Here is a 25395-nt window from a genome sequence, read left to right as displayed (position 1 = left end):
GCCTGTTAAACCTGGTTGACCTCTCCGAAGTGGTCAACAAACACAAGGATGAGGGGAAGATGGTGAACAATGCCTACCTTCACCTAGCCCAATTCTCTCACAAGAATCCCCAGGTGGCCAGGATACATACACCTACACAGCTAGGCATCAACCTGTATATTACCAGATGGGTAGCCAACTGGCCCAATGATAGTACCCACTCAGTCAAAGTAGTGGAACCCACCTCTAGTTGTAAAGTTTTTCAAAGCGGTGTACCCCAAGGATTGGTCTGCAGAGCTCTACTGTTTGAGATATACGTATCTAAGATACAGGACAAAAGCAGTGGTCTACGGCTGACCAGGTGTACATATGCTTGCAAGCTGGCCACTGTCTTACATTCCCCTACTGATGTGAGCATCCCCCAAGAGGCCCTCACCCAATTAATGACTGGTGCAAGAAGCATTTCTGAAAATTGTATGCCAGGAGAGGCATCATTCTCCCTGCTATGCCAGATGTCATCCACACTGATTATGACAGTAATAATATACATGGCATGGGTGCTTTTCTGAAGAAGTTCTGTGTGAATAAATAGAATGAAAATGTTAATTACAGATTGGGCTGTCTGTCTTTCATTCGTTACGAGTGGTGTTTGGCGTTTGGTGTTATAACTTGGTTTATGTTTGTCTTAGCTAATAATGTACTGAGCATGCAATTAGGAGTGAGGGGACTTGTACATCAAGGTTGGTAGCAACCTGACAGTTTCCCACCATGTGGGCACCATTGTAGGAAGGCTGTCTACATGGCCCACATCACAAATATGGATATATAATCCTGGAACCAGGAGGCCACAACATCCCTGTACACCCTTACCAGACACATTAACAAATACAATGGATCCTTTGGCATGTACCTTGCCAATCAAATGCAGCAGTTGCAGAGACCAAAGATGTTCCTGATCAGGCAAATCCAGGGTCTGTAACACATATCCAATACAGGTAGGCTGAAAGCCCTGGCCCTGTACTCAGTCTCATACAGACTGATCATAGGTGACCTGTGTCTGGCATACAAGGCCATTTCCAAACCAGCATTGATGTCATTTCTGCATATCTGTAAGACATACCCCACTCATGTATCACACACACAAGGCCCTCACCTGGTCTATGACATGTATAGTACTTGTTGGCGGGATAGTGTAGTGTCCCACACAATACACTGGCTGTAAAATACACTCTCTCCCCTTGTCTAGCAGAGTACGTGTATAGCCCTCTTGAAGAAGAAGCTGAACACCTGCATGGGAAATGGATGGGATACCCCTGGGATCCCATGGGTATACCAGCTGGACAGGGGAAACAGGTACTGGCTTGGAAGGGACATGGGCAAACATCTGGGCCAGGCTTATGAGGGCATCAGGGCCAATAGCCTGGTATCTTCTTATGAGGCTATGCACCTAGTACTTTACATGTTTCCTGTATGTATTGCAGACTGTCCTGCAATGTTGTCTGAAATGAACCCCTGTGAGTCTGCAGTGATAGTGTATAGTCTTGTCCCTTCATCAGTTATCATCACATATCATTACACCTTGTGATTGTGTGTGGTCTGTATAGCAGTAAGTCAGCTCTTACAGTGTGTTCATATGCACTTGGAGACTCTGCATAGCTCACTCCAATAGCCTTGGTCTTGGCCACAATTTCTATTCTGCTACTAGGCCCATCACATAGTTGGATTTGTCACCCTTTGTTGTGGGCCTTACTGTAGCAGTGAAAGAGATGGATTGCAGCAGGCAGAACTACCGTAAGGTCTGCCTTGAAGAGCTCATAGGTATCACAGCTATGCCGGACTGTACCAGGAGTGTGTGTGTGTGTGTGTGTGTGTGTGTGTGTGTGTGTGTGTGTGTGTTGTCAAACATAATACTGCAGAGTATTAATTCACATATGTTGTCTACCCCTCACAGGTGAACACAGGGGTTGGTGTCCCTCCCCCTCAGAACCTGATGTCAGTGTCTTAGTGGACTCCCATGATGATGGTGGTCATAGTGTGGCACAGGTGTGGTTGTTGGTTCCTGAATCTGTGCCAGTGTTTGGTATCCCACTTTTAACCACCATGGTCCCACACACAGTAAGTATGCTCACACATACCCAATCCCCAGCAGCCATGGATAATGGACAGGTTAAGGGTGTTGAGTATGGCAAGTGTGAGTGTAGACACCAGCCATAAGCAGAGAGCAGGTGAGGTCACACACAGGCATATGGACAGAGGTGCTTGACAGAGGACTGTTGCCCATCAAGCCTCTGTCACAAGTACCACAGCAGGTGTCACCAGATGCATGTTACGGTCCATCATGGAGGCAAATGCGTGTACCAACTGCAACACCAGACAGATGCTCAAGGTCATGAAGGCAGTGCTCCCTGCCATGCGTGTTGACTTTCTTGCCATTTGTGATGCCATGCATCTTCTTTCCAATGTCATGGATAGACAGTGGGGTGAGACATTGTCGCTGCTTGACTGTGCAATGTCTATGCTTGAGCATGTGGTGGGAATAGGCATCAGCCAGGTGGACGTAGGTCAGCAACATGATCAGATGTGAGCCCACATGGCCATGCACATTCAAAGTCCCATAGTGGCTGTACCAACATCACTACCAAAGGGATGGTGCTGTTCACACAACACCGGAGCAGGCCATAGACACGTTATCCTGGCCAGTCCCATCAGGGATGCAGATCCAGCAAAAAGCTGTCACCATCAGGGAGTAGTACTGCATCTGTTCTTGGGCCTGGCAATGCCAGTGCTACTCCTAGCAGAACCAGTTACCATGTCCCTGCCAGGAGACAGTGAACTGTACATCCTGCCATGTATGGTCAGCAGTTGTCCAACATGGCCCTGTGTCAGGCATCCACATCACTTGATGGTATGCATACAAACACTCACACATCCTTATCATAGGCCAGTCACCACCAGACATGCACAGCTCTTCTGTACAGCCCAGTTGAACATCACCCCTCCAGACACACACCCACACATACTGTCAGTCATATGACCCAGCTTAGGCCTCTGGCAATGCAACACCACACCCTGTGCATGTGATAATACTTGTGCCATAACCCTGTTATCCATACCATTGATGCACAGACATGCTCATATGGGTCTGATGCACAGACTGACTATAGTACAGTGTAGCAATGTCATGCTGTGTAAGGTGCTGACTGCTGACAGTAGTTATGGGTACACATTGAGGTGTATGTACCTTGTTAGCCATGATGCACTATTGCTGGTAGTACTGCTGACTGACTGTAGTATCATGTACTGTTTTCTGGCTGTGATTCCAGGTGTCTGTGTGTCTGCAGGCTGTGGGCCTGCTGACAGTAGCAATGATGAGTAAGGTGGAGTGGAAACACAGTGACCTTTACATAGCGCAGGTACAGCTCTATATGTACAGGTTTACCAGGTACGTTTACATGCAACAGTGTGTGAGGGTAAATTGTGACAGACAGTGTGACCTTGCATACATACCCTTGACACAGCTACCTAGCCTTCATAAATGTCACCTGGGTGTTTTGTAGGACTGCAGGCTCACACATTCAGAGGAGGTTACTTTAGTACTGGCATTAGGTCCCTCTCAAGCTTAGACATTACTTTAACTGCAAACGATTCAGCTATCAGCACCTGTTGCCCCTGCCATTTCTGTCACATCCACTCGACCATCATGCAGTTGATGAGGGTATGGATGGAACAACCAGTAGCACACCAAAAGGAAAAACAACGAAGTTGGATCCACAAAAAACAATTTATTGCGAATTTCTCTCTCTGACGTCTCGGCCTAAGCCTTCAAGGAGTACAAATGAAATAAAATGCTATACACATATATATATGTCACCATAATTGATTAATTAATCCTATTATACAATTAACAATATAAAACACAAGAATTCAATTTAGCAGCATTCTCCAGTTAAAATCTTCATTTAAACCATCAGGACACAAGGTTTTAAATTTGGTCTGTTTGAACTAGAGTATGTTTATAGACATGAATTTTTTCACAAGCATGTCATCAAGTATTTTCGATATGTAGATGATTTAATTTTTTTGGTAGAAGGTGAACAGTCCCTAGCTCATCAATTTTTTGTTGACCTAAATTCAAACAAATTTTCTTTAAAGTTTGATGGACTAAGGATAAACACTTGTGTTCCTTTTCTTGATGTCACATTAGACATTTCTAAAGGCCACAAGTTAGTTACTTCAGTGAATAGAAAATTTACAGGAACTACACAGTATGTACACAGTTCCAGTGGTCACCCCCACATACTATTAATTCCCTTCCATATAGTGAAATTTTGCATATTTCCAGATTATGTAACAGTAAGGACATATTTTATAGGGAATTAGATTTATTGTATGATTCATTTTCCAAGAGAGGTTATAACAGTGTTATATTAAAAGATAGTTATAGAAAATTTTGTAGTAATATAGAACATAAATATAGATATGATAGTATATATAATAAGTGTGATAATCTAACTATCATGAACAAAAGTCCAGATGATAAGGAAATAATGTATTTTGTCACCATGTACAACTGTTTTACTATTGAATTTATTAAAATAATTTCTCAATTCTGGAATTATTTATGTTCTTTAAGTAATGTCAGAACATGGCTAAATGTAGATTTAAAATGTTCATATCGTAAGGGAAGAAGTACCAAAGACATATTAGTAAAAAGCAAATTCAGTTTTCCAAGTGACACTATAACACATCATATTGTAGATAGAGGCACATACCCATGTGGTAAATGCAAAGCTTGCAAATTTGTGGTACCCTCTTTTGAATATATTAATAAGATTCCTTTTAGAGGTAAACATTCCTTTCACTGTCTTTCAGAAAAGATTATATATGCTCTTTGCTGTCCTTGCAAAAAGTTTTACATCGGAGAAACTAAGAGAGCCTTTAAAATAAGGCTCTTGGAACATATCAGAGATATTATTAATAAAAAAGAGGAAAGTCCTGTAGCCATGCATTTTTTACAATTTCACAATAGTGATTTTAATGGTTTACGAGCGACAGTGTTAGAGCAAATACAAGATTATAAATATAATAGTTTAAATATAAAGCAACTGTTGCTGCAAAAGGAAGCTGTTTACATTTTAAAATTTAAAACCTTGTGATCTGATGGTTTAAATGAAGATTTTAACTGGAGAATGCTGCTAAATTGAATTCTTGTGTTTTATATTGTTAATTGTATAATAGGATTAATTAATCAATTATGGTGACATATATATATATATATGTGTATAGCATTTTATTTCAGTTGATGAGGGTATGCCTCGTATTGTGCATGACAGATTTGGAGTATGCATAGTATGTATTCCTGACACATGTCAGCCTGTATTAGTCTAAACTGACAATCACCAGCATGTGTGTCTGCTATCCTTATGTATGCCTGGTCTCTCATGCTGGTAGTGCACACAGAGTCATTGTACTGAACATGAGGCAGCTGAGGAAGGGCTGAGCACAGCCCCTACCTCCACAGTCTTATGAATGATAGCGCTAGATACATAACACAGATAGTACAGCAGCACTGTAGTGTGACACTGTCTGCTACTACTAATGAAGTGGGTGATAATTGCAGGGGCTGTTAGGATTGCCAATGGTGGGTTCAGAGGCCCTTAACATGTTACAACCATCTGACACACACAGACACACACACATGCACACCACCACATGGGGACATGCATTGAGACACACATGCACATGGAGGTGACATTTATCAGAGTAGATGACCTACCCATCTATTAATGTACAATACACAGTGATACAATCATTGCACCACAGTGGCTTGGTGTTAGAAACTGTGTAACTGTGCTTGTACCATGGATTACATCTGTATGGACTGACAGTAGGTTGGCAATAGGGGAGTTCACAGGGTGTAAGAGGCGCACAAAATGATATAGCCATCGCATACACACACTGAAGACAGCCACAGGGGCTGTGCATACAGAAACACATATACAGTTGCTAATAGAAATATTAGTAACCCTACATATCCACTTGTATGTAGCATACTGCTGTGTACACATGAAATGCTTCACATAGATTATATGCCTGAGGAATACCACACAACCTCTTACAACAGGTAATCTTGGGAATGTCTTCATGGATGGTGGGATAACCCACCAGACATAGCAACTGGTCTCATCTACTGCTCCTACAAACCTGCACAAATGATAGAGTGATAGACTTTGTATCAGCATGATGTGTCAATCAGGTATAATGTCTGATGCTGGCATGTGTGTCAGTAGGGTATCTGTGACATATTTGGCAAATATATCACAGGAATGCTCATTGTGAGGGGACACAGACCACATGTAGGTTGCAAACATGTGGATATCCCATGTACATCTATACAGATGACTGGTATGGGCTGTATAGTGCTACATGGTGCATGTGAGGCAGATGCCATTAACAAGGTCTTTAAAGTAATGTCATGGGTAGGGGGTCAACATGCCTTAAAATGGTATAACCTACACTCACAACAGCCACAGGGGATATGCTTCACACACACTATTATGGTTGCCAATATTGAGATTAGACCTCCTACCTATCTAAGTATTTCCACTATAGCATTATGCAGTTATTGCACATGCCACAGAGCATAGCGGGATGACAAGTGTATACAGGTACATCTAAGGTGAAAGACATCAGCAGGCCTTGTAAAGTAATGCAATGTGATGTGTACTGGCTGGTACATGCCTCAAAATCATATAACCCGCACCCCCTGAGGATATGATTCTCACCCAAACACACACAGGGATGATATGAGTCTCACACACACACACATGCAGAATCACAGTTGCCAGGACTGAGTTAAAAACCTCTACCTATCTAGTTATGTGTACTACAGTTTTACACAGTTATCACACGTGCCATGGAGCTTATAGGATTTAACAGTGTTGCAAGGTATGTCTAAGGTGATTACATCAATAACCCTTGCAAAGTATGGCAATGGGAAATATACTGGCTGGAAAGGGCATCAAAATACATTACCCTACAAACACCTTCACACACAAACACATGCACACACACATACACACACACATACACACACACACACACACACACACACACACACACACACACACACACACACACACACACACACACACGCATTTGAGACAACTGAGTGTAGAACCCCTGCCTATATAGTTATCTGTACTATACTATTATTTAGTTATTACACCTGCCGCAGAGCTTATAGGGCTGAGTGCTGTCCAAAGGTACTTTTAAGGGCAATGATATCAGTAGGACTGTTAAGTAGGGCACTGGGAAGTGTTATGGGTGGGAAAGTCCTCAAAATATTTCAGTCTACAAGCATATATATACTTAGAAACTCTTGTACATACACTTATATGCACACACATGCATTTGTCAGACATGGAAATAGAACCCCTGCCTATCTAGTTATTTGTACTATAGTGTTGTGCAGTTATCGCACACACCATAGAGCTGACAAGTGCCCAAAGGTACGTCTAAGGTGAATGACATCAGCAGGACTGCTAAAGGTGGATACTGGGATGTACACTGGGTGGTAAAGTCCTCAAAATATGTCATCCTATATAGATACACATTGACACACACTTGTACACACACACACACACACGCACACACACGCACACACACGCACACACACACACACACACACACACACACACACACACACACACACACACACACACACACACACACACACACACACACACACATGCACACACATGCACACACATTTACTAAAACCAGGAATGGAACCCCTGCCTATCTAGTTATTTGTATTATACTGTTACATAGTTATTGCATGTGCCATGGAGCTTATAGGGCTGGGGCTGTGCAAAGGTACTTCTAAGGGGAATGACATTAGCAAGACTGGTAAGATGGAGCACTGGAAAATGTACTGTGTGAGAATAGCTTAAAACTGTTTCACATACAAACAAACACACACACACACACACACACACACACACACACACACACACACACACACACACACACACACACACACACACACACACACCAACAGGCAGTTTCATAGGTTCAAAGGTTGGTACTAGGCTATCGGCCTTAAGGCCTATACAAACCCAGCCATAACAACTTCCTGGCTATAGTTTCCCACAGTATTTACTTCCATGGACCCCTGTTTAGCAGGGTGACTGACGTGATCCCCGGGGTGAATTTCCTATCTCCCATCCAGTCATCAAGGTTCAATGGCCAAAGAGGTGCTTTGCTTGACATGTATGGGCAGTCTATTCCAGAGTCTAGGGAGTCTCTGCATCAGGAACCTATCCATGCAGCTTGTTTTGTTCATTGTGATAACAAGGTTTAGATCCCTGGAGCGTGTGTCTCTGAGGAATAGGGATTTCATTGCATTGTATTGTATAATGGGTCTAATGAGGGATGAGTACAGTAGGAAAATGACTGCCTTTTTTCTGAATGAAAAACCCTTAGTGATGAGGTGTGCCACATAGAAGGATTTCCTGACTGTTGTGACAATGTGGTTATCAAAGGTGAGACCACTGTCCATCTGCATCCCTAAGTCTCTTATCACACTTTTGGTGTTTAATATACTGCCACATATGTGGTAATTCATGGGTACATGTATTTTCCCAAAGGGGATAACTATACAATTCTTGGCATTGAGCTTGAGCCCATGGCTCTGGCACCAAGCGTCTGTTTCTGTAAGGCCCTTTTATAGAATATCCACATCATTAAGGGATTCAATAATGGTTTCCAGTTTGCAGTCATCTGCAAACATTGTTAGCCAGAGTCCCTTAGTGTTGGCCTGTACTTCAGAGAAGTAGATGCCAAACAAAAGCAGTCCCAAGACTGAACCCTGAGGTACTCCACTTGTCACTTGTCTGGAGCTGGATTTGGAGTCAGCTACTTTTACAGTGTGGGTTCTGTCAGTAAGTCAGTTGGCAACCCATCAAGTGATGTAGGGATTAATGCCCAGCTTAGTAAGTTTATCTATGTTTCCAGAGTGGGGGATGGTGTTGAAGGCCTTGGGAGGGTCCAGATAGGCTGTGTGGACCACCTTACTCTTGTCCACAGCTCTGGAGACTGATTCGAAGAAGTCAATCAGGTTCAGGAGACAAGATGGGCCCTTCACAATCCCAAACTGGGTGGGATCCAGTGTTTGAAGGTTGCCAGTGTCTTTGTTTATAAGTTCCATGATAATGCATTCCATGACCTTGCAGATCAGGCTTGTCAGACTGATGAGGTGGTAGTTCCACGGATCCAAGGTGGATCCCCCCTTGTGGAGTGGGATAACTGTAGCTGTGCGCCACTCAGTGGGCATGAAGTCTGAGGTGAGGCTATGATTAAACTTGACACTTAGGTGCAGTGCCAGTTCATTTTGTAGTCCATGTAGTACACAGCCTGTGATGTCGTCTGGTCCCATGGATGCTGTATTCTTAACTTTGGAGAGGGTGTTTTTACCTGTGTGGCCATTATTACCAGAATTTGGCAATCTTTCGGTATTGAGATTGTGCCTTTAGGGGGTGAGAGGGGGGTGAAGTTTGCACTGAATCGATCTGCTAGGATATTGGCAATATCCTTGGGATAAGTATATTTAATGCCATTCTGTTGTAACTTAGAGCAGATCTGAGCATTGCCATTTAGATTCTTGACATAGCTATAGAATGCCTTCTGGTTGTCTTTGGAATCTTTGGCAATTTTATTTTTGTAACTAGCTTTGGAGGATTTTATGAGGGATCTCAGCTTCTTACTGAGGCTAGTAAGGGAGATTTTTGCATCCGGGATGTTCCTCTTTTCAGCAACAGTTTCTTCCTTTTGTTGTAAAGTTTGTTTATTGCAAGAGACTACCAGATTGGCTTCCTTTTTTTGGAGGAGAGCATCTTGGTTCTATTGGGGATGGCACGATTCATGCATGAGTGGATGTGCTCGTACAGTGCCTTAGTGTGGGATTCAGCAGTCAAACTTTCAGTTCCTGTCTGCATGGGTGTCATGAAGTTTGTCACTTCTGACTTGAGTAGCATGAAGTTGGCTTTGGAGAAGACTTTACGGAGGTTTCCTTACTAGGGGGGTGGGGGTGGGCTGTGGATGTCAAGGGTGATTAGCTTATGGTCAGACCTGACCAACGAGGAGGCGACCATAGGTGTGGATCATCAATTTCCTATGTTGGTAATGACCAGGTCTAGGATATTGGAGCCCCTGGTGGGACTAAGGATTAGTTGATCCAGGGCATTGGAATTTACAAATTCAAGAACCATTGGGCAAAGGTATTGGTACAAGAGTATTTTTCCCAGTTAATGGCAGGGTAGTTGAAATCACCCAGTATTATGGTGTTTGGTTGTATCGTAATATTTTCCAGTATGTTTAGAAAGGTGTAGTGAGAATCTTGGGGCATAGTGGGGGATCTGTAGTAAGCTACAATTTGGATTGCAGTCTTACCTAGTGTTAGTTGCACCTGAAGAATTTCAGATGCATTGTGTTGGGCAACAAGCATGGTGTTGTAAATATCCTTGGTGAATATGGACACTCCTCCACCTTTAGTGTTTGGGTCCTGGTTTAGTGGCCAAAAAGTGTGGTAAGAGTTGTAGTCTAGTATTGCAGGGGTGCTCTCTGGAGCCATGAACCAGGTCTCAGTTACTGCACAGATATTGATGTTCTCCATTTTTAGGAGTGCCTCAATAGAGTGCATTTTGAGGTTTAGACTTCTAGCATTGAATAGCATTACCTTCAGATTTTGCATACTTGTACATGTTACTGTGGTGGTTTTGTCCTTTGAACTGTGCCTAAAAAGGCACTATAAGGGTGGCAAGAGCCTTAGCCAGTAACTTGAATCCCAGGGGCGACAGGTGCAGACTATCTCTGACAAAGTATTGTGGTCTGTCGATCATGTTGTCCCAGGCAGACAGATACTGGATCCCCTTTGAATGACACCAGAAGCTTAGACAATTATTGAAGTCAATCATTTTGCCCTTATACTGTTGTATCATCCTGAATGAAGGCAGGATACTACTCAAGGCTAGGGTTATACCTGCCTGGGCCACATGATCCGAGAGCTCTTCCATGTCTCTTTTCATGTCCAGGGAGGTACATCTCAAGTTATTCACTCCAACATGGGCAATGACAGAGTCATATTTGTACTTGTTGTGGAGTGACTTGAGTGCATGCATTATGTGGCGGATCCTGGCACCCAACAGGCAGCTGACTGTAATTTTCTCCTTGTTCAGCCGGGTGAGTACTATTACACAATGGACCTTACCTTCATGCTGGCATGTGTGACTGGTTATGACTGGTATGTCACTATCCACAGCAGGACATCACTTTGTGCCATTCAGGGTATCCTTCTGTGTGACTCAATCTGTGTGTGTGTGTCCCTGTGTCTGTCTCTCTATCACTGTTTGTCTCTCTCTTCCCCACAGCTATGTGTGTGTATGCTTAACACAGATGCAGATATATCACATATGGGCCACCTACAGCTAGCTAAGGGTAATCCTTTCTAATGGGTGTGTGCAGAAACAGTTAAGGTGTACATAGCTGTCTGTATGCAAAGACATATGTACAAAATACAGTTATATAATCCGATGTGGGCTCCAACATGGTCTGTGATTCTCTAAGTGTACGAGCATGCCCGATGTGACATTCTATAGTGAGAGTGGGACTCCATTCCAGAGATAGGTGTTTTGTGTGCTACAACCATACCTTTCAAAAATAAACAGGACTTTCCTAGGAGTACTGGGTTTGTTTTAGCCACCTTTTTCTGACATCTCTGAAGTCTTAACACTGCAATGTATTGTATCATTACCTAGTGACAGACATTCTCAGATCATCACAGTGGTTTACCAGAGGAATATACAAGATGTATGATGCACAGACCAATATTATGAGCCTGACTATAGACATTCTTGCCCAAAAAGTCCAGCTGAGAGGTGTGGCTACAGCTGGTTGACTGATGAAGCTGTGTAAACAGTCCAGCAACTTGGTGATATACTGGCTGAGGATCTCCTGCTTGAGTGGTATTCTTCTTACCTGAAAAGTCATATCCTGGTGTGGCCATACCTCTCAACTGTACATTTTGTGGCAGATTGTCCAGGTGTTTGTCTAGAAGTTTCGTCCACTCTACATAAATTTTTGTTTTTCTGGCAAGTTCGCTGCATATAACTGAAGACTGACATTACAAAATAATGACAGACAATAGTGTTTCAGACTTCATAACCTTCAGGCACTTCCTGCTAATGCAAAACCCCTTATCTTACCAACTTTCTCAAAATGTAAGGGCAATATTTACAACACATGCCTATCATTGTGCCTTTGTCCCACTTTTATGTATGACCTTGTCCAGATGTCTTGCTGTCAGAGGTTAGGAGGTATGGGTATGGGTACAGAATACATTCTACCATGTAGAAATGTCCATTATATGTGTAGTATATTCCACATAACAGTGAGACTTACAGCTATGTCAGTGGCAGAGCAGTACAGAGTAATGTGGTAAACCACTGACAGAAAGTTGTGTATAGCTTGGTAGTTTGCTATGACATTAGTAGGGTGTTGGCTCTGAAGCCCTTATAACCCACGCAGATGAAACTGTAGCCCATGTTAAGACATGTCCGCACATAGAGCCCCTGTCCAGCAGGGACACAGGTGGGATCAAAGGACTGTATTTTGTGTTTCCTGTGGACTTATACATGGAGCACATCACTAGGGGTATTGAGGCACTTCACTTGCTGTTGACAGTGAGTGTATTTCACAGATGAGGGAGTGTGTGATACACGTATCTGTCACACCAACAAGCCGTACTGATATCACAGCCCAGGTTGATGCTGCACCTACAGGTTGATGGAGTGGGCCTTGAGTTCCAGATGTGAAACAGTCCCATTAAGGCAGGGTTTGGATTGCCTTGTATGCCAGACAGGGGACATCTCAGCAGAGTCAGTATGGACCAGGGTAGAGGGACAGTTCTGTTAGCCTATCTGTGTATGGTCGGTGTTTGGGGTTTGGCATAAGGCCTTAGTCTTTGCAAAACCCTGGTGTGTGGAATCTACATGGTATGTGGTGTGTAGGGTTGTGGAGTTCTCATATGATTTTGCCTCTGAGTTTGGGTTTTGTTTTGTTGCAGACCTCCACTTACATGGGTGTGTGTTGTGTATTTGTAGGTGATGCTTACTGACTCCTTTCACTGCATGGCACCTATGTTACTGCACAATCTGTTCTGGTATTCACATTCTCCATTTGTCTGGCCAGTGGTTCCCCTTCCCCTTATGTGTGTCTCTTTGTCCATCTGTAGTCCAGTCACAGGCTTTGGCCACAGTGGATGCTGTTATGTATTTGTAATTCTGATGTGGGTGGGATACATGCCATTCCATTGCACACAGGGTTGTGGACTTCACACCTCTACGTGTACCTATTTAGCAGGTTGTCCATCATCGCACCACCCTATTTGCTGTGGTCTTTAGATGGTTTGTGCTGCTGTATGTTATTATGAGGCTACATGTGGGCCTAGCTGTCATACCGTCACAGGCTGACATCTGCACAGGCCTAAGTATGACAGTCAGACAAAGAGCCACACATGGGGACAGGGTGGTAGTAATGCTCTGCCAAACATAGATGGTTGGGAGGCTGGTTTGGTAATTGCTTGTTTGCTCTTATGGGTTTGATATCTGCTTCCCCACTGTCTGCCATTGCTGTTTTGACATGGCCCGTTCTATATATATATATATATATATATATATATATATATATATATATATATATACATATATATATATATATATATATATATATATATATATATATATATATATATATATATATATATATATATATATATATATATACACAATATATGCAAATAGTTGGCAGACAAATGCAATGTTAGGACACATAGAACAGATATATATATATATATATATATATATATATATATATATATATATATACATACATATATATACATATATATATATGTATTCAACTTCGGTACCACCTTTAACATTCCTATAAGAAAAGTGCAGTCCGGGTCTGAACTGTCTGCAAACAGCTACAGCTAACTTTCAACCTAACACCACTCTTAAGTATTCAACTCCGGTACCACCTTTAACATTCCTATAAGAAAAGTGCAGTCCGGGTCTGAACTGTCTGCAAACAGCTACAGCTAACTTTCAACCTAACACCACTCTTAAGTATTCAACTCCGGTACCACCTTTAACATTCCTATAAGAAAAGTGCAGTCCGGGTCTGAACTGTCTGCAAACAGCTACAGCTAACTTTCAACCTAACACCACTCTTAAGTATTCAACTCCGGTACCACCTTTAACATTCCGATAAGAAAAGTGCAGTCCGGGTCTGAACTGTCTGCAAACAGCTACAGCTAACTTTGAACCTAACACCACTCTTAAGTATTCAACTCCGGTACCACCTTTAACATTCCTATAAGAAAAGTGCAGTCCAGGTCTGAACTGTCTGCAAACAGCTACAGCAAACTTTGAACCTAACACCACTCTTAAGTATTCAACTCCGGTACCACCTTTAACATTCCTATAAGAAAAGTGCAGTCCGGGTCTGAACTGTCTGCAAACAGCTACAGCTAACTTTGAACCTAACACCACTCTTAAGTATTCAACTCCGGTACCACCTTTAACATTTCTATAAGAAAAGTGCAGTCCGGGTCTGAACTGTCTGCAAACAGCTACAGCTAACTTTGAGTATGTGTCTAACTGTTTGAGCCAATCTTCATTTTCCCCTGGAGGGCACTGTGCTTTGGCTGTAAGCAGCCCCCCCCACCACCACCACCACCACACACACACACATCTTCCACTTTCTCTTATTCCCTTCTGTTAGCAAATAGTATCAATCACTGATCAATACTGTGTGTTTGTTTATTTAAACTATACCACAGTAGCCTACTGATACAAGGTTATCCTGGTTTTCCACCTGAGAAATTAAGACAAGACTTACAGTTTCAGAGCAGTCCTTGGTCAATTGTGATTGTTCTTAACACATATTTGTCTTGCTTTGGCTCATTAGCAGCAGTACAAAGAACTGCCTGCTCAAACCCTTGTTCTCCCCTCCCCTTCCCTGTTTATTACCTTAAGACAATCCCAGAGTTAATAAATGTTACCTGTGGCAGGCACCATTTGTAAAACTACAATCCACTCTGCTACAGGCCCCATGAAGGCTCAGTGTCTCTCCAGTAAGTGTTTTACAACTGTAAATGCCTATTTATGTTGAATTGTATTAGACATTTTACAACTGTATATGTTTATGTTGAATTTCAAGCCTGTACTCCAATCTGCTTACTTACACTATCAGACGATTTACCCCACTCATAGGACCAAAAACTGGGACTGGGTTAGCCCCGCTCCGCTTCGCCCTCGCTACGCTCAGGCTCGCTTCGCTCCCCTCCCTGCCCCCTTATCCCACCCGCCCCCACTGTGTCTACATTTATAGCCACTAGGCCACACCCCTACTTCCTCTCCAACCTACACAACTTCCTCTCCAATTTCCTTCCCCCCCCACCACTTTACTGTTTAACCACTACTATTCCTCTGAAGCACATTGACCCCACCCATTGATGACATATAACATGTCTATAAATAATTATAAACTCCTTCCTCTTATCTTACCACTCTTAATTCTGCCATACTTTCTTACTAGCTATGAAAATCTCACATTCGTAGGTTTCCCTTATCCAAAATGCCAAACCAAGACCCCTACCTCCACTGATCATGGAACTTGCCCACTACTACACTACACCAAAAATTATAAATTCCAACCACTTGCTTCTAAAAAAAACACTCCAATCAACACCAAAATCCAAATATGAACTAAAACTACTATTCAAAGTTATTAGACTACTAGCGTATCTAAGAAAAAACATAACCAAAGATGGGGACATCCATCCTAATCCAGGCCCAACCTTAACTCAAAATCCTACCAGCCCACCACTCTCCCACCGACTGGTCAACTCCCTCCTAATATGCCACTTAAACATTAGAAACCTAAACAATAAGATATATAACCTGCATGCTGTACTAGCCACATACCTCCCCAACATAATGTGTCTATCTGAAACATGGCTCCTGCCATCAACCAAAGACAATGAGATCCTGCCTCCTTGTTACAATATACTTAGGGCAGATAGAGTAAAGAAAAGAGGAGGTGGAATAGCTGTCTTATATAATAGCACACTTAACATCATAACTAACCCTATACAACCACCCCAGGTCTCTAACGCTGAAATACTAGCTCTAAAAATTCTACTAAATAATCATAAGGGCATTAACCTAATTGTCACCTATATTCCCCCTGGGAACAATGTCGAAACACTAGAGGTCATTCTACATTGGATAGCCAACAACTACCCTCAAGAAACCATTGTCCTCGGCGATGTTAATATTGACTGGAACCAATGCACAGCACAGTCCAACCCCATCCCTGTTAACCTACATGGATTCTCTCAGATAATATCATCTACCACACGTACGGGTAACAATAACCAAAAAGAGAGTATACTAGACTGGATACTCACCAACAGTCATCCCCAGAACTATATGTCTGGAACTCTCCCTAATGATCTTAGTGATCACCTGCTCACATACATCATGAAAGACAAAATTAATTGTACAAGCTTACCTATTTATAGGTCTATCAGATCCAAGAAAAACTTTGACCCAACTAAATTTCAACTTGAACTCAAATCATGTAACTGGACAAAACTAAAGTTCCTTCCCTTGATGAGGCAGTGTCATCATTTAACAATTCATTCCTTACTATACTTGACTCACATGCCCCTAAATGCTCAATAAGAATTAAAACTCAACTAGCACCCTGGCTAACAACAGACACCAAAACCAAAATAACAACTAGAGACAAAGCGTGGGATAAATGGCACTACCAAACTACCCTAGATCGTATCAAATTCCAACAACTTAGAAATGAGACTAAAAAAGCCATCATACTAGATAAGAAAAATTACTTCTACAATCTGCAACATAAACATCAGAATAACCCTCAGAAGTACTGGGCAGGCATAAATAAACTTCTCCAACCAGGCAAATCCACTACTCCGACCCCAGGAACATTATCTGACAAGAGCCAAGAAGATATAGCCAATTCATTCAATACTTTCTTCACAGAAACCATCCAGTCATTAGCTAACCAACTTTCTCCTCCCCACACTTCTATAAACACTATACCCGACTCACCACTCTCTTTTAACTTCCAGCCAGTGTCCACATCCTTTATCAGATCCCTTTTGAAAAAACTGAAGCCAACCACCCTTTCAGCCGATCTTCTGCCGGCTAAATACCTGCAAATTGCTGCAGATGTCGTAGCCTACCCTATCTCAATCCTAATTAACAGAACCATAACCGAGGCCTCAGTCCCCTCAATTTGGAAAATATCCTATGTTATTCCACTCCACAAAGGAGGTTCATCCACAGAACTTTCCAACTATAGACCTATAGCCATACTATCACCACTTGCCAAAATTATGGAAAAGTGCATGCACAACCAACTAATGCTCTATCTAACCCAAAATAAACTACTCACAGACTCTCAACATGGATTCAGACCCCATCATAGTACAACCACTGCCCTCCTCTCTTTTACTGAAAACATTAATCTTAACCGAATAATAAAAAATATCCTCCGCTCTCTTCCTGGACCTATCGAAGCCTTCGATATGGTAAACCATCAGTTACTTCTATATACTTTAAAAACCCTGTATCTAGATACTCCAGCCCTTGACTGGTTTCAAGCTTACCTCACTGGGAGACAACAAGCAGTAATGTGGCAAAACAAGCTCTCCTGCCTACTACCAAATACCATAGGAGTTCCTCAAGGTTCCATATTAGGACCTCTCCTCTTTTCAGTCTTCATAAACGACATCCAAACAGTCATCCCTGAAGCCACCTGGATTCAATATGCAGATGACTCGACTATAATATGTTCCAATGCCTCTCTTGCAAATCTACTAACTACCACCCAACATAGCTTCACCAAAGTCGAAAACTGGCTTGCCAACCATCTCCTGATCTTAAATCCAAACAAAACCAAGTTACTTCTCTTCTACCCAACCAATAGATCTCCGACTGAAAACTTCACTATAAAATCCAATAATGGGACCATCATCTCCCCAGACACATATACAAAGCTATTAGGAGTAAACATTGACAATAAACTCAGATTTGATATACATATCAACCAAGCAAGCCACAGCCCGTTCACACCTTCTCTCTACCCTACTATATGCCTCTCCTGTCCTCACTCACCTTAACAAATCTGATCTGGCCAAGCTCTCATCCTGCTATAATCACATTGCCAGGTTTGTTACAGGCCTACCCTACAGAATACACCACTGTACTAACCTGAAAAAGCTTGGATGGATAGAATTCCCACACCTTCTTCACCAGTCCCAACTCATAGAGGCCTTCAAAATCCTTAAACAACCTGAGAATACCCCAGCACTAAAAAACTTAATGACTCCCTACTCCAATCTAAGCTGCCTTCGCTCAGCAAACAGACCTGTCCAAACAACTAAATCTCTCAACCTAGGTGGTGACGCGCTATTTGCCAACACCACTGGTAAAATATGGAACTCTCTCTCAAATAACATCACGCTTGCAAATTCTCTAAGTCAATTCAAAAATAGTCTAAAACTCCACTTCAAGTCACACTGGCTATGTCCTTGCTCAAACCCAGACTAGCTCTGTGCCATTAACTAAAACATAAACAACTAGCTAAGATGATAAGTACTTTGTATACTGTGATAAAGAAATATGTATCCTGTCTAACTCTATGTCATTATACTGCCTACCGTCCTTGCTAATATGTTACTAATGTTACATTTGTAGTAATCTCAGAAATAGTAATGGCAGTCTTGTACTTGTATGTAAATAGCCTATGTTTTTATTAAGTTCTTTCAGCTCATTTACTGTACCTAATTATCAATGTAACTTCTGTTGGAGCTTTTCTCCCCGGGCCTCCGCTGAAAAAGGACATGTATCCAGTCGGACCATCCCGGTTAACAAATGTAAAATAAATAAATAAAATAAATATACAAGGCATACTTGTGCTGCTTCTTTATCAACCTGTGTCATTCCCGGGGTATGGCTGTTAGTCAGTGACATGTTGTCAGTGCTGACACAGAAAAGTGGCAGCCTTTTATACATTGACAGTACACTGACCTTCAGCTACCTGCTGTTCTACTAGGCACCATACCTCTCAACTTCTGAGAGCCAGACATTTGGACAAAGCCATAAGTGATTGGGGGACAGAAGCCTAAATATTGGCCTTACAAACTTAGAAAGGTGGTTCAATAACAGGTTTTGCATTAGCATCCATGTTTCTATAGGGTATGCAGTCTGACACTACAATCTGTCATTACTTTCTGACCTTAGTCTTGCGTGATTTGCCAATGAATTGCCAGACAACCACAATTTCATGGTATACAGACCACAATTATGATGCAAACCTCTGGACATTCTGCAACAGGTCTGTACAGTTGAGAGGAATGGGAGGCACTGAGTAGGTTACTCCAAGCTGTGTACTGTCCATACGTGTGGCCCCTGTCCATGACCTGTACAGCTTTCCTGCATTAACAGATATTGACATCTGGGCAGTGTGTACATCTCCTACTTTAGGTGTAGCTGACATGCATAATAGTTTGCACTGCAGTTCTCGGCGCATGGCCCTGTCAAAGACAGCACTGTACCTAGGCCACTACAACACAACAGCCGGGAGTAAGTGCTGGCCATATTCTGAGCACATTAACCACACATATACATAGCTCATTGACCCCTGCATATTGTGGACATGCAACAGGTTATCATGTGGACTGGGACAGCCCTGGCAATGTGTGCTCTGCTGCTATTTCCATGCAAACATACATGTTAATGCATTTCTATAAGAATATGGGTATCGGGGGCACATCTCTTAATTTTACACATTTGCACAGAGTGTGCTGATATTTGCTTTACATTTTGGTTCCATTCAGCATACTGTTATGCCCTGTCTTGGGGACTAGAGGCATATCACTAAAGACCACAGGTCAGATTGTAATGGGATACATTTGAGTTTCAGATTTCTTACCCTTTTTACTGTGTGTGTGAGTTGGAGAGAGGTGTCAGTCCCTGGGTGCCTACAGTGTCTGTATGTGTGCTATGTGTTGCCTCTTTGCCAAGGCCAAGGCATACTGGACACACCCCCGGTCTGCCTACAGGATTTGGTTCAGAGGGTTCCTCCTCCAAGTCCCTCTGTGCCTGTGGGGACCTTGTCAATGGTGGTGGGCTGTGTGGCCATTCCCCATGCTGTTCCTGCTACAGCTGTTTCTGCAGGATTATATTGTGTAGCATGGCACAAACTATGAACATGTGTGCACATGTGGCTGGAGTGTACTGCAAGGATCCACCAGATATGTCAAGGTAGCAGAACCGTGACTTGAGCATCCCAAACACATGGTCTGCAATGATCCTTGTTTGTGTGTGTGCCTCATTACGGTGTTCTTGAGTGGGTGTGTGTGCATTTTTGATGGGTATCATCATCCACAGCTCCAGTGCATAGCCAGCATCCCCACCGGATGGCCATATGGGATGTCCCCTATGGCCAACCCTTGGTACAGCTGTGAGGAATGCCAGATGTGGTAGTTGTGATAGCTTCCAGGGCTGCCAGCACACACATTAATGATAACGCCCTGGGCATTGCAAACAGCATGGCAGTTGATGGAGAGAAAGCCCTTGCAGTTTAAGTAGACCATATCCTGTTCACCGGGTGGTGCTTTGATGTGAACGTGCATGTAGTCTATGGCACTCAGTACCTCTGGGTAGTCTGCTACATGATACAAGAGGTGCATATTGCTGGTCCTCATGGGCGCTGGGAAAGTAAATGTGCTCACCGGCATGTGGTAGCATGGCATCCAGGAACTGGAGGAGTACCCTGGATGCAGATGCCTGTGAGACCCCCATGATGTCCCCAGCAGGTCTTTGGAAAGAACCTGTAGCTAGTATTCTTAAGGCTGCACATATCTTTGTATCCACTTGGATGGGATACCCTCTGTTGGCTGTGGGTCTGAGGTGAGACCGGCACAGCTCGATGAGTTATTGAAGTATGTCCCTGTCCACCCTTTAGTGCTCTATTATCTCCAGATCATGTAGCCCCTGGTAGGTTACCCTGTGTCTGAACACTCTACTCCTCCTCCTCAGTCTGGGGTGGTTGTCAGCATTATTCTCCTCACCGCTCTCAGCCTCTAGCACATACTGCTGTATCAAAGCAACAGCAGCCCCTAACATTTTGTCAGTTAAAATTCCCCTTAGTGTGTAAATCAATAGTGCACAGTTTGTGGAAAAAAAACAGACTGAAAAGTGTTTGTACCGTTTATACTGTTGTGCTGCAGATGCTGCCTGTATGATTGGCTGGCTATGATACATTCCACCTGCTTGCTATTTTATTTGTACTTGATTGCTTTTATTCTGCTATTTCCAACTTGTTTTTCTTTCCCTTTCTGCCCCTTTTAAGCCCTGGGCACTCAGTGCAAACCTGGTGCCCAAATATAAACAGTTCTATTATTTCCATTTTTTTTGTTTGTTTGTTTTAGACCCAGTGCATGCCACGCAAACCCATTTAGCTAAAAGTAACACTTTCAGGCAGAAATGGCCCTCCCCTGGATGCAAACACGGTCTTCATTTCATGGAATAAGTCAATACAGCCTCAGACACACCCCCTTGCTTAGCTGTGCTTAGCTAAGCTCAAATGGGAGCTGTGGCTCTCCAATATGATTACACCAAGTATGACACACACCCTTTTCATATCAGCTGCTTCTGCTTACAACACTGCTTTATAGCTCCTACATGGTTAGGTGCAGCCAGATTATGGTCTCCCATTTAGTGATTCAGTAAAATTTGCTCATTTGCATACCCCACTACCTTTGTCCCTAGTTACACCACTATACCACAGCCTTCCTTCTTAGCAACCAGTGTTACCTGTTATTGTTTTGATTCTGCATGCCTTACACTATAATGGCAAAATGCAGATTTCACATAAAATTGCCTTTTCACATTTTTTTTATTTTCATCACAATCCCGTTTGCATGCCGCTGCTCTATGCTTAAACGGCCAAAATCAGCCCCCAAAAAATAAACTTTTATTTTTATAATTTTGCAACTTTTTTCCAAGCCAGTAGCCATATTTTTGTCCATTGGCATGCCTAATGATTATAATACATGCTTTACTTTGAGCTGTCATGCCTCTGTTTTGATTTTTGCAGAAATGTACTCATTTAGTAATAAATACATTTCTACACCTCACACTGTTCTTGCACGGATGCCTGCCTGTTTACTGAATCACTAATTCACCTCATTTGCATGGTTTTCACCAGCAAATGAGGTAATTAGCATAATTAAGTGGTGTTGTTTACTGGATTGCTTGGTGGCCATATTCCCTGCAGGAGCTGTTCCTCTATTCCTGCATGGAAAAAATGATTTATTGAATCCTGGGGCATGTCTGTGTTGAGGCCCTTTTTTAGCCAGCACAGTCATAATAATAGTAAATGATACCTTATGCTGTGACTCAGATGTACTGTTTAACAATGTCTAAGCCCTGAACAGTTTTCATACTATGTGTTTTTCTAATGCACTATGCAGAGGAACTAGGTTAGAGCAATGTCAGTCATACAGCAGTACTTGTGTAGGTGATGAAACATAAACAACAATCGATGCATTGCATACGCTGGCTCAGCTGCTATCGCAGGCTAAGCGACAGTCAGCTACCATACTATGTATTGTACTATATGTAGGAGCTACATCAATGGCAATCATGTGGTACATGTCTGTTCATAATGAAACATGCACAAGAACAGAATGTTTGCCTACACTGCTTCAGTCAGCTACAACAGACAGGTTCTTGTGAACAAAACTGTATGTTGTAAAACCCAATTTTGAGATTATTTCCTCGCTGAGGATATACAGTTCAAAAACATGTTAAAATATACAGTAATAATCTAGTACTTATGTTCCATAAAGCCTAAATTGGATGAAGCTTTAATCAAGTGAAACAAACAAGTCAAAGCTTCGACTTCAGGAAACTAATAAATGAATTTGTGAAAGGTATTAGAATAAGCTTATGAATATTGTATACAGCTAATCTTGGAGACAAACCTTTTATCTTTCCTCCTAATAGATGAACAGTACCTTTCAGAGACAAGCTTTAACTGCCACTCAAGACATCCTTTCACTAGCATGCAATAAGAGAAGAACCAGTCAAATGCATCAAATAAACGTGAGTAAACTGTAAGTTATATTGTAATAAAAAATTATAAATAAATAAGTAACTGAAAGAAAAAGAGAAGATGAAATTGAAAGAGTCTCTTTATTACCAAAGGTTAAGTATTGCTGCATGGATGATATATAGCACAAAATCAAATCTGATTACCCAAAAACAAACAAATTAAAACTTATGAAGGATTTAAGGAAGAAACATCTGTGGCAGAAAATGGCAAAAATCTGATAGAGTGGCCACATTTGTCATTCCTCATATCCTGCAAATTAAGTGCATAAGAATCACTGATGAAACACATGCAGACACAGTCAAAACAAAATCCATAGTAGGAGAAGAGATGTGCCTTATTCAAGTAGAAGTAGTGATTGTGCCCTCACTTTAAGTGTATTTACTGTGTCAAACCGACATATACCAAGAAATGCTAGTCAAGTTATAAATGCTAGAACTTCAGAGTGAAGCATGGGTCACCCTAAGTGTTGATTTATGTAGATGTTTTAGCAAAATAAGCTATCAACTTGTAACTATTAATGACTGCAGTATGTTTTATCTAACAGGAATTGCTTCCTCCACATAACAGAATGTTATACTTCAGTGATGGCTAGATTTTTTCTATAATTGATCTATTTGAGATTATAAAATGAAGCTGTACTCTGCCATTCAGTAGTATGCAATCTGAAAACTTCTACCAAATCTAGTTATTTTTTTGATACAAAAATAATACATCCATTGTCACACGCTTGTGGCACAGTGAAAACATTTAAGCAAGTTTTTTTTCCAAATCAGTAATAACCCAGAAATAAGGCAAAGTCACCAAACAAAACACCTAAAACAAAAAAGTAGATTTAGCTCCTTCATCCTATACTTTCTAAATTGCTAGTACTTTGATATACTTGGTTCGTGGCTTGTGCTTAGTGCAACTTTCAGCAGCTGTTTTCTTGTTTTTTGTTTTTGTATTAGAGCAGACAGGTCTGCCAGCTTAGTGGTAGAGCTATTTAAAGGCTTGACTATGACACAGGTAACCTAGGATTGGTTAGTGGTTTGGGCATCTACTGGAGCTGATGCCAGCATGATGGACATATCTATCTTTGGGGCATATGGCAGTTTTGGGCAGTGAACTACCATGATCTCCATTTAATAGGAACAGTGAAGAATAGACCAATTCAGGGACCATGCTATGAACATAGTTCTCACGGGTACACAGAAGCAAGCAAAAATGTGTGGAAGGCATATTGCCACAGGGTAGGGTTATAGTCATATCAGAAATATTCTCTTTACTAAGATGCATGTGAGGGTACTAACCACCTCCATGGCTACCTTTGTGATCGCATCTCTGGATGGGTATCTCCCCTACGGTTGCTATAGCAAATACTATGGGAAAAATGAGTACAAGTTTGATTAGGGTGAGGTTTAGTGAAGTTGGCAGGCAAGGAGGTCAAAATACATATAAAAATATTAGGCCGAGATGAAGAAATGCCATGACATAGCAACCACCATTAAAGTAAGTTACTTAATCTGCGGATCCAGGTATAAGGGCCACAACTAGACTGCAAATTTGAAAACATGATGTGTCACTACAGCAGCAGGGATATGTGATAGATACATACGTGATACAAAGAAGCTTTGCTCAAAATTGTAAATGTTGCAGTATGACAACAGCAACAACAACAAAAACTGTTAGAAATGATCCCTTGTGTCCAGCCCAGACCAGGATGTAGTCACAAAAAGGAACAGCAAGGAAAACATGGCATTATATTCGATGCCAAGATAAAGAGAATGAGAGAAAGACATTACCAGATATCTTTCATTCCTCAGCACAATTTGTGGAAATACAAATAGTTAGCAAGATACTGATGCTGGCATTCTATTTGTCTATGTCCAAGCAGATTATAAGAAACCTTCCAGCTTCTCTGATAATCCCACTGCAAGTATTATTAATTATGCCAGCATCAGTACCATTACTGAAGATCTCTGATAGTAGTCAGAAGAAATTTGTACAAAAATATACTTTTTGCTGTGCTATTAGGTAATATCTGAGCGAACTGTTTTTCTATTACATGGTCTGCTTGCTGTAATGGAGGCTGAAGTATTAAGTTGTGACTACATATGTAAAATGTATTTCATGCAAATGATTTTTCATTTA

Source organism: Protopterus annectens, chromosome 5.part0 (assembly GCF_019279795.1).
Source record: "Protopterus annectens isolate FY-2018-M chromosome 5.part0, PAN1.0, whole genome shotgun sequence".
Lineage (NCBI taxonomy): Eukaryota > Metazoa > Chordata > Ceratodontiformes > Protopteridae > Protopterus > Protopterus annectens.
This window is presented reverse-complemented; position numbering follows the sequence as displayed.